Source organism: Arachis ipaensis, chromosome B09 (genome assembly GCF_000816755.2).
Source record: "Arachis ipaensis cultivar K30076 chromosome B09, Araip1.1, whole genome shotgun sequence".
Taxonomy (NCBI): domain Eukaryota; kingdom Viridiplantae; phylum Streptophyta; class Magnoliopsida; order Fabales; family Fabaceae; genus Arachis; species Arachis ipaensis.
Window position 1 is genome coordinate 118,773,504 of NC_029793.2, and position 11,832 is coordinate 118,785,335.

General features: G+C 37.2%; 1 long non-coding RNA gene across 1 annotated transcript; it reads right to left on the reverse strand.

Annotated features, from left to right (window-relative positions):
• LOC110267203 lies at nucleotides 299–11,198 on the reverse strand. Its single transcript, XR_002354563.1, has 3 exons — nucleotides 11,188–11,198; nucleotides 9,172–9,175; nucleotides 299–411 (listed from the first exon to the last, which is right to left on the reverse strand). It is a non-coding gene; the product is annotated as an uncharacterized LOC110267203 (long non-coding RNA).

Below are 11,832 nucleotides of genomic sequence, written 5' to 3' on the forward strand. Positions count from 1 at the left end.
AATTGAACACTCACTTCTCATGCAAATTCACATCTTGAGCCTATATTAGTTTTGGTTGCTTGAGGACAAGCAACAGTTCAAGTTTGGTGTTGTGATGCGTGAGCATCTTTTCTATCTTTTTCTAGTGAATTTGTATTTGAATTGTTAAGTTTAATCAAGATTTAAATATCTTTTAGCCACTATGGATAATACTTTGAGTTGTGTTCAATTCTATTTATTTCAGGTAGCATTTGGATGGATTTGATGGAGTTTCTGTAGAAAAAGAGAAGAAAGTGAATGATGTTGTAAACTTTGACCTCCTTGCACTCCAACGAAAATAACTTGAGCTACAGAGGTCCAATTGACGTGTTTCTAGTGGCATTGGAAAGCTAACTTTCATAGCTTTCTAACGATGTATAATAATATACACTTCTTCTCCAGCATGCTTGACCATATTGGCGCCTAACTTGGTTTTTCCCAAGTTAGGCGCCGGAAGAAGATCAAAGCCTCACTTGCTTGCTGCCAGGGTGGCACTATTCTGAAGTTAGGCGCCAAGACAAAGGAGACACATCCAAGCTTGCTGCCATAGTGGCACCTAACTTGGGATTTTCCAAGTTAGGCACCAGCTCAATGATTCACAATGGTCCCCACGTCTCAATTGAAGCTGCACTAAGATCCCATTTGATTTTGATTAAAACTTTAATTTATTTATAAATAGGAAAAGATATTATTTAGTTCTAAAAAATATATTTTACATTAATTAGGATTAGATATAAAACGGAAAAGAATCAGCCCTTCGGGCTCTTCTCTTCTCTCTTACCTGATTCTGCACTTTACAGTTTTTCAGAATCCTTGTTTTCTCTCTGAACCATGAGCAACTAAACTTCTACTGTTAAGGTTAGGAGCTCTGTTTATTGTATGAATTGATACTATTACTCTTCTATTTTAATTACTGTTTTGATTTCAATTTCAAGAATTTGTTTTCGTTCTTCATCTTATGAATCTGGGTGGAACGGAAGTATAACCCTTATTCTATTTGAGTTCTTGTGAATCTCGGGAGAGTTATCTCTAGAGGATCGTCTCGCTTGAACAACAGGCTCGATTGTGGTTCTTTAGAGAGTCTCACTTGAACAATAGCTTGAAAGTAATTTCTCCTAAATTTCTAATTATCTGGACTTAACGGGATATGTGATATATAATCCTCTTATATTTAGATAATTAGGGTTTTTGTGGCACATAAAATAGTTTTGAACTTAACCCTCTAATTGGAATCAAGTGACCATAGAATTGGCAGTTGATGAAGGTTAGAGGAGACTAAAAAGGTCTAAGAAATTAGGGTTTAGTCACATATAGTTTTTCATGAATTGAATCTTGCATGATTAAAATAGTTGGTAAGAAAAGTTAATCCGGAAAATAAACATGTCCGAAACCTTAACTATTTTACTCATATATTTCACAACCCGTTTATTGCTTGCTTTCTTTTCTGCTTGTCTAACTAAGTAAATCATTCAATAATTGTTGCTTAGTCCATCAATCCTCGTGGGATAGACTCTCACTCACTTGAGGTAGTACTTGGTACGACCCAGTGCACTTGCCAGATAGTTTGTGGACTTTAAATTCTGTACCAATGACCACGGGAATGACGACGACGATGACTACCAAGATCTTTAGTGATTAGGGCTTTGGTTTATTGTTTTATTGTATTTGATTTATTTGACTTTTAATTTATTTGAACATTTGATATTTAATATTACATAATTAGTTTCTATTATTTATAATTTGACTACCAATTGTGTGAAAAATAAATTTAAATAAAAAATTAAAGAGTAAATTATTGTTTTTGTCTCCAACATTTGGGGTAAGTTCTATTTGTATCCTTAACATTTAAATCGTCCTATTTGTATCCTTAACGTTTATAAAAGTGATTCAATGTTATCCTACTATCAATTATACTAACAAATCAGATTATATTTTTCAATTATTCTCACTTGGATGTATTCCTTCTCAATTAGGTCTCATTTGGATGTGTTTGATTTTAATATTATACCCACTATTTGTGTTTAAATTCAATTATGTCCCTAGAAAAGTGAATTATGTAAATATTGTAGGAATTAGTTTTAACATTTGATGAGCTATTTTTCGAAGTAGATCATCGATTCTATCCCAGACATTTGTATTCTAACTTCAAGAAGAGATTTTTAAAACTCAAACTAAAGCGCTCATGATGTGTAATTAACGGCAGGATAACATTGAATCACTTTTACAAACGTTAGGGATACAAATAGGATGATTTAAACATTAGGGACACAAATAGGATTTACCCCAAACGTTGGGGACAAAAACAATACTTTACTCAAAATTAAAATTAAAAAGGAAAAAATTAAATAAATTGCGTCACAATATTTAAAAAAAGAATTGACATTACCATCAGATCTGACGATAATAGTACGGGAAATAGGATATTGTGGTGCCAACGTTATCGTCGGAAAAATCCGCCGGTAAGCAAATGGTTTTTCGGACAGGTAATCCGTTGTAGAATTTGATGGTAATTATCGTCGGACAAAAAAATCCGATGGTAACTGGTTACCGGTGAGGTTTATACCATCAGATTTCTTCTGATGGATTTTATTCATTTTTTTAACTGTAATTCCAATGGTACTCGGCATTTTTCTTGTAGTGGGACTGAAAACTTGCTCGAAGTCAAAGCCTGTAGATTGGTGAAACACTTGAGCAACCAATGGCTTTGTACTTCTCAAAAATCCCTTCAGGATGTCTTTAAACAATAAAAACCCATTTGGACCGAATCATTTTTACATTAGAGGGTGTTAGGACTAAGGTCCAAGTATTGGTTCTCATTAAAGTATTGTATTCCTCATTTATGACATTATGCTACTAAGGAATAACAAGTGCTACAGTGCTATAGTAACTTATTTTAAAATTTGTTCTAAAGGATTTTGAGGTAAAGTAGTTACTATAAGCACTTTTGGCTTTGAGGTACTAGTTGATGCCAGGGCATCTTGGCTAGTTTCACAAGCCATTTTTAGTTTGTTTTAGAGTAGTTTCATGCATTTCTTAGGCAATAAGTAAGTATTTGGATGAGAAATTCATGCTTGTCTTGATTCAATCAAATATTATTAATTTTGTGTATTTTCATGAGATTTATGCAAAGAATTGTTTAATGCTATGAATGATGCATTATCTTGTGATTAAGGCAATACTTTGATGCATTTTGTTTGGTTGATGATAGGTAAGAAGAAGCTAAGAAAATGGAAGGCAAAGAAGCAACAAGAAAGCAAAGGGAAGTAACGTTTGAGCCAAAGTTGGTGCTCCAACATTGTTGGAAACGTTGCTCCTCACAGCTTGAAGGGGTATACTTCAAACAAGAATAACTTAAGCTACAATGCTCCAAATGAGGTGATTCCAATAGCATTGAAAAGTAGGAATCGAGAGCTTTCCAAGAATATATGACACTACATGGTGGACACCGAAAATGAGGAAAAAAACTGCCCCGAAAAGTGCATAGACGAACATGATACCAACCTGTAGTAAGGCCAGCTGACCTCTGCACCTTCAATGGAGTATAACTCGAGCTTTGGAGCTCCAAATGATGCGATTCCAACTGTATTAAAAAGTAGACATTCAAGGATTTTCAAAAATATATAATATTATGGGGTGGACAATGCATTTGAGCTCCAGAATCTGACATTTTCGACCATGTTGGTGTGCCAACGTTGCCTCCAACATTGCACACCGAAGCCAGCGACCCTGTTCCCTTCAAAGGAGCATAAATTGAGTTGCAAATGTCCAATTGAGGTGATTTCAGTTGGGTTAGAAAGCGAAAATTCATAGCTTTCCAACCATATATAATAATCTATAGTGGGCATAAAATTAGAAATGTTGACAAGACGACAAAGTAACGGCTTGATGTGCAATTTCCACCAATGTTTTGCTTGCTGGAAATTGAAAAAAAGACCATCCACGCGTACGCGTACGTGATGCACATATGTGGATGTGCCAACATTGGAGGGAGCGTTTGTAGTCTAACGCTAAGGCTAACGTGCATGATGAGAAGGCAAAATCTGGAATTGAAAATTTTTGCATCCATGCGCACGCGTAGCTTACGCGCACGCGTGGATGCGTATTTTGGACCCAAATGCGCAAATGCGCAAAGCACACGTACGCATGGGTAGAAGAACGTTGGCACTCCAACGTTGTGTCAAATGCCAATGACAGCAACAGAATTGATTTTTTCAAGGGAACGTTTGGCTCAACGTTTAACCAAAAACGTTGACTCCAACTTTAAGACCAGAATGCACAATTGGCACCTGTCTTCATCCAACTGCTTCAGCCAAGGCCCACATCCAAATACTTGATCCAATTGAAGATGAGAAGAGAGTTATAAATAGAAGAATTGTTGAAGATTGAAGGAGTGCTCGGGAGGCCCTGAGGGGGGTTCAGGGAGTTCAATTCCCTGATTTCATTTCCTGCACTTTTCTTTAGTTTCTTTTGTACTATCTTTATTTCTTTCTGCAATTTTCATTTTCAATTCTGCAATGTACTTTTCAATTCTATTTTACATTTTGAGAGCTATGAATAACTAAATCCCTTTCATTGGGTTAGGGAGCTCTATTGTAATTCAATGGATCAATATTAATTTTCATTCTTCTTCTTCTTTTTTTTCTCTTGATTTTACTAGAAAGCTTTCGTTCTTCATCCAATTGGATAGTTGTCTTGGGAAAGAAGCTATTTATAATTGGATCTTCTCTGAACCTTGGAAGAGGAATGAGGAGATCATGCTAGAAATGCTTTCTCACATTGGAGTAGATTGGGGTTTGGATGGATATAGTGACCAAACTTCATCTCTTCTCATGAGCACTTAAATCAAGAAATTGGGCAATTGTTCATGCTTAGAGAGATTAGATTGCCAAGGAAATTGGATCTAATCACCTAAAATTGCCAAGGAGATCAATGAATGCATTGATTGAGGAAGAGATGAAAATGATTTGATCCGGAGAATTCAATATCTCCTGAAACCCAATGAATTCCCATCTCTGATCTACCCATTCTATTTACTTTCTGCTCTTTAATTTCAAGCTTAACCCCCATTCCCATTTAATTTCTTGTAATTTAAGATTCTGTCATTTAATTTCTTGCAATTTAAGTTTCCCGCCAAATTTACATTCTGCAATCTCAACCCAATTATGATTTCGCTCAACTAGAATAATTCTCCAATTAACGTTGATCAACCAACCAATCCTTGTGAGATTCGACCTCACTCTACAGTGAGTTTTTACTTGACGACAAACTGGTGCACTTGCCGGTAGAAAATTGTTGAGAGACAGTTTTCGGGGGAATCAAGTTTATGGCGCTGTTGCCGGGGATTGGTTTTGTATTGACAATTACTAAATTGGAGGATAACTAGATTAAACATTTTTCTTTTCTTTTGTTAATAGTTTTTGTTTCAGTTTGTTACTGCTATTTTTTGCACTTTGAGTTATTTTTCTTTGTTCATTTACTTTTTAGCACACTAACCACTAGCTGTTTGTAATATTGCCTCACTAAGATTTTCTCATTAATGACAATGGAGATTCCAATATCTTTTGGTGATTATTGTTTGAGACAGAGCATCTTGCAAGAAATAAGGGAGCATCCATTATATTCTGGTCAATCGAATTTCCTGAGAAGCTTCCCACCACCACGGGATGATTCATGTTATTATGCTCATGGTGGGTGGGAGCATCAAGAAGCTGAAATGGGGTACTTCCCAGAGGCACAAAATGGTCCATATTTTGGTGAAATTGATCACTACTCAAGTTGTGGCTGGGAAGATCAAAATCAAAGGAATTTCATTCATTCATACCCCATTTATCAAAATCCATCACCTCTTAATTATCCAACCTCACCTCCGAGTTTTACATGTCCAAGTTCTTCATCACTTGAGTATGCTTCAGCACAAAATTCCTTCCTAGATCCATACAATTCATTTCACCATTCACAAAATTCATTCCACTACACACAAAATTCTTTTCACAGTCCACAAAACTCATTCCATTACCCACAAGATTCATACCACTCTCAGAACACACAACCACAAAATAACCAATTCCATTCACAAGCCCACCCTAACCAACCATCACAACCTACACAACCCCCTTTAGATAAACTTGCTAGGATATAACTCCTCCTTGAAAAAATGATAAAGATAAAGGAAGAGGAGAAAATAGCAACAGGGGAGTTCATTCAATGGTCCAGAGCATGGAGGCAAGATCAAGACATTGCCTTCAGAAACATAGAAGCAAATTTAAACCATAGAGCAAAATACTTTGAAGAGATGCCTAGCAAGGAGGATGAGGACCAAAGGGTGAGTACAAGGGAAGAACCAGAAGAACAAGAAAAAGAGGCATTCATACCAAGTGAGATTCCTATAAAGAAGGAGGAGGTTATGAAAATATATAAGCCTAAGGCTCCATACCCACAGAGGCTACTAGGGGTGACAAAAGAACATGCAAACTCACTTCCAAAAGACTCAATGCAACATCATGTAGAAGAAAGAGAGGAAGCCAACCAAGGGAGCCCACACTCTAATGAAACAGAGAGTTGCATAGAGGGTGAGTTCAGTGAATCACCAATTCAAGAAGTTCTTGATGAAAAAGATGCTCCAACTATCCAACAATACCCAAGTCTTGAGATCAAAGATGTGAAGGCAGTAAATACAAGCACCAAAAGGAGAATTGAGACCGAGAAATAAAGGATCATATCCATGAAAAAGAGAAGGTCAAAGAACAATCTAACTGCTGACCCAACAAGCAAGTTCACTCAAGCCAATCAGAGAATTTAAGAGTATATGAGAGCCTAGAAACCAGCATGAACATGAACCTAAATTGCCATGCATGAAACTCCATGAACCAAGGATTTGAATTCTCTGAATAAGGACTTGCATCTCTTGTATTTTCATGTTCTATCACTTGCTTGAGGACAAGCAAGATTTAAGTTTAGTGTTGTGATACCAGGGCATCTTGGCTAGTTTCACAAGCCATTTTTAATTTGCTTTAGAGTAGTTTCATGCATTTCTTAGGCAATAAGTAAGTATTTAGATGAGAAATTCATACTTGTCTTGATTCAATCAAACATTATTAATTTTGTGCATTTTCATGAGATTTATACAAAGAATTGTTTGATGCTATGAATGATGCATTATCTTGTGATTAAGGCAATACTTTGATGCATTTTGTTTGGTTGATGATAGGTAAGAAGCTAAGAAAAGGGAAGGCAAAGAAGAAACAAGAAATCCATGAAAGGAAGCAAAAGGAAGTAACATTGGAGCCAAAGTTGGTGCTCCAACATTGCTGGAAACGTTGCTCCTCACAGCCTGAAAGGGTATACTTCAAACAGAAATAACTTGAGCTACAGAGCTCCAAATGAGGTGATTCCAAAGGCATTCAAAAGTAGGAATCGAGAGCTTTCCAAGAATATATGGCACTACATGGTGGACACTAAAACTGAGGGAGAAAACTACCCCAAAAAGTGCATAGACGAACATAGTACCAACCTGTAGTAAGGCCAGCTGACCTCTGCACCTTCAATGGAATATAACTCGAGCTGTGGAGCTTCAAATAATGCGCTTCTAACTGCATTGGAAAGTAGACATTTAGAACTTTCCAAAAATATATAATATTATGGGGTGGACAATACATTTGAGCTCCAGAATCTGGAATTTTTGACCACGTTGGTGTGCCAACGTTACCTCCAACGTTGCATACCGACGCTAGCGACCCTGTCCCCTTCAAAGGAGCATAACTTGAGTTGCAGATGTCCAATTGAGATGATTCTAGTTGGTTTAGAAAGCTGACATTCAAAGCTTTTAAACCATATATAACAGTCTATAATGGGCATGAAATTGGCAACATTGACAAGAGGACAAAGTAACGGCTTGATGTTCAATTTCCCCCAACGTTTTGCTTGCTAGAAATTGAAAAAAAGACCATCCACGCATACGCGTACGTGATGCGCATGCGTGGATGTGCCAATGTTGGAGGGAGCGTTTGTAGTCCAACACTAAGGCCAACGTGCGTGATGAGAAGGCAAAATCTGGAATTGGAAATTTTTGCATCCACGCGCACGCGTAGCTTACGCGCATGCGTGGATACGTATTTTAGACCCAAATGTGCAAATGCACAAAGCACGCGTACGCGTGGGTAGAAGATCGTTGGCACTCCAAAGTTGAGTCAAACACCAATGACAGCAACAGAACTGATTTTCTCAAGCGAACGTTTGGCTCAACGTTTAACCAAAAACGTTGACTCCAACTTTAAGACCAGAATGCACAATTGGCACCTGTCTTCATCCAACTGCTTCAGCCAAGGCCCACATCCAAATTCTTAATCCAATTGAAGATGAGAAGAGGGTTATAAATAGAAGAATTGTTGAAGATTGAAGGAGCGCTCGAGAGGCCCTGAGGGGGGCTCGGGGAATTCAATTCCCTGATTTCATTTCCTGCACTTTTCTTTAATTTCCATTGTACTTTCTTTATTTCTTTCTGCACTTTTCATTTTCAATTCTGCAATGTACTTTTTAATTCCATTTTCTATTTTGAGAGCTATGAACAACTAAACCCCTTTCATTGGGTTAGGGAGCTCTATTGTAATTCAATGGATCAATATTAATTTTCATTCTTCTTCTTCTTTCTTTTCTCTTGATTTTACTAGAAAGTTTTCATTCTTCATCCAATTGGATAGTTGTCTTAGGAAAGAAGCTATTCATAATTGGATCTCCTCTGAACCTTGGAAGAGGAATGAGGAGATCATGCTAAAAATGCTTTCTCACATTGGAGTAGATTGGGGTTTGGATGGATATAGTGACATGTAATCCTACCAATAATTTGATCTATGAATTTGTGTGGTATAATCAGTGACTGGTGTACGAAATCACAATCACACTTTTGCAATTCTGCACAACTAACCAGCAAGTGCACTGGGTCGTCCAAGTAATACCTTACGTGAGTAAGGGTCGATCCCACGGAGATTGTCGGCTTGAAGCAAGCTATGGTTATCTTGTAACTCTTAGTCAGGATAGTAACAATAATTCTCAGTTTTAATTGGAATAAGTAAAAGAGCATGGATTAAATGATACTTGTTATGCAGTGATGGAGAACAGGTTGAGGTTTTGGAGATGCTCTGTTTACTGAATCTCTACTTTCCTATTGTCTTCTTCTTCACGCACGCAGGTCTCCTTCCATGGCAAGCTGTATGTTGGTGGATCACCGTTGTCAATAGCTACCAGCCGTCCTCTCAGTGAAAAGGGTCCATGTACATGGCTAATCATCTGTCGGTTCTCACTAATATTGGAATAGAATCCATTGATCCTTTTGCACACTGTCACTGTGGCCAGCATTAATGAGTTTGAAGTTCGTCACAGTCATCCCTTCCCGGATTCTACTCAAAATACCACAGACAAGGTTTAGACTTTCCGGATCTCAGGAATGCTGCCAATTGATTCTAGTTTATACCACGAAGACTCTGATCTCACGGATTTGATTGCTCTGTTGTCAGGAGAGGCATTCGAACTCGTGAGCCAAGTATCTAAGAGATATACATTCAATATAAGGTAGAACAGAAGTGGTTGTCAGGAACGCGTTCATAGGTTGAATATGGTGATGAGTGTCACGGATCATCACATTCATCATGTTAAAGTGAGAATGAATATCTTAGAATAGAAATAAGCGTGATTGAATGAGAAATAGTAGTAATTGCATTAATCCATCGAGACACAGCAGAGCTCCTCACCTCCAACCATGGGGTTTAGAGACTCATGCCATCAGAAATACAATGTGAAGTGTAAAAATGTCATCAGGTACATAGTAAATCTCTAAAAGTAGTTTTATACTAAACTAGTGACCTAGGTTTATAGAAAATGAGTAAACTAAGATAGATAGTGCAGAAATTCACTTCCGGGACCCACTTGGTGTGTGCTTGGGCTGAGCATTGAGCATTACACGTATAGAGGCTTCTCTTGGAGTTAAACGCCAGGTTGCAGCTTGTTTGTGGCGTTTAACTCTGGTTTGTAACCTGTTTCTGGCGTTTAACTTCAGAATAGGTCAGGAAGTTGGCATTTAAACGCCAGTTTGCATTATCAAAACTCAGGCAAAGTATGGACTATTATATATTGCTGGAAAGCCTTGGATGTCTACTTTCCAACGCAATTGAGAGCGCACCAATTGGGTTTCTGAAGCTCTAGAAAATCCATTTTGAGTGCAGGGAGGTCAGAATCTAACAACATCTGCAATCCTTTTTCAGCCTCTGAATCATATTTTTGCTCAGGTCCCTCAATTTCAGCCAGAAATTACCTGAAATAAAAAAAAATACACAAACTCATAGTAAAGTCCAGAAATGTGATTTTTGCATAAAAACTAATAAAACTATACTAAAAAGTAGCTAAATCCTACTAAAAACTATATGAAAATACCCCAAAAAGCATATAAAATATCCGCTCATCACAACACCAAACTTAAAGTGTTGCTTATCCTCAAGCAACTAGATAAATAAAACAGGATAGAAGGAAAATCAAGAGGCAATAACATTTCAGAGTTTTATATCAAGCTCAAATTCTCATTAGATGAGCGGGGCTAGTAGCTTTTTGCTTCTGAACAGTTTTGGCACCTCAATTTATCCTTTGAAGTTCAGAATGATTGGCATCTATAGGAATTCAGAATTCAGATAGTGTTATTGATTCTCCTAGTTTAGTATGTTGATTCTTGAACACAGCTACTTTATGAGTCTTGGCCGTGGCCCTAAGCACTTTGTTTTCCAGTATTACCACCGGATACATAAATGTCACAGACACATAATTGGGTGAACCTTTTCAGATTGTGACTTAGCTTTGCTAAAGTCCCCAGTTAGAGGTGTCCAGAGTTCTTAAGCACACTCTTTTTGCTTTGGACCACGACTTTAACCGCTCAGTCTCAAGTTTTTCACTTGACACCTTCACGCCACAAGCACATGGGTAGGGACAGCTTGGTTTAGCCGCTTAGGCCAGGATTTTATTCCTTTAGGCCCTTCTATCCATTAATGCTCAAAGTCTTGGATCCTTTTTACCCTTGCCTTTTGGTTTAAAGGGCTATTGGCTTTTTCTGCTTGCTTTTTCTTTTTCTTTTTTTTTCTTTTATTTTTTGCCTTTTTTTTCGCAAGCTTTGTATTCACTGCTTTTTCTTACTTCAAGAATCAATTTTATGATTTTTCAGATCATCAATAACATTTATTCTTTTTCATTATTCTTTCAAGAGCCAACAAATTTAACATTCATAAACAACAAATTCAAAAATATGCACTGTTCAATCATTCATTCAGAAGACAAAAAGTATTGCCACCACATATAAATAATGTGAATTTTTCTTATTAAGAACTCGAAAATAAAACTGCCTCCTTATTCTAAAAATCTGCTATTTTATTCATGTTTAATGACGATGAGAAAAATAAATTATAGCTTACTTGGAGATAATAAAATAAAAACTAAAAATAAAGATACTAATTACTATTATTCATGTGACTCCTAAGGTAGATCTCTAATAGCAAAAGTTATCACAGAGTTAAGATTAGGACTCAACAACCTTTATTTTGGGAGATGGATGCTCTTTTAATCTGTGGGGTGTCTAGCCCTTCAAGAGACAGCTTCTGGAGCTTCAGCTCCTGTAGCTTATGCCCTTGCTTCTCATGTTCCTTCAGCATATTGCAGAGCATGCTATTTTGAACTTGTTGTTCTTCTTTCAGTTGATCCATAGCTTCTTGCAGCTTGGTGACAGAGGCTTCTAGGCGGGTCCAGTAGTCAATCTGAGGGATTTCTGGGAGGAACTCCTGTGCC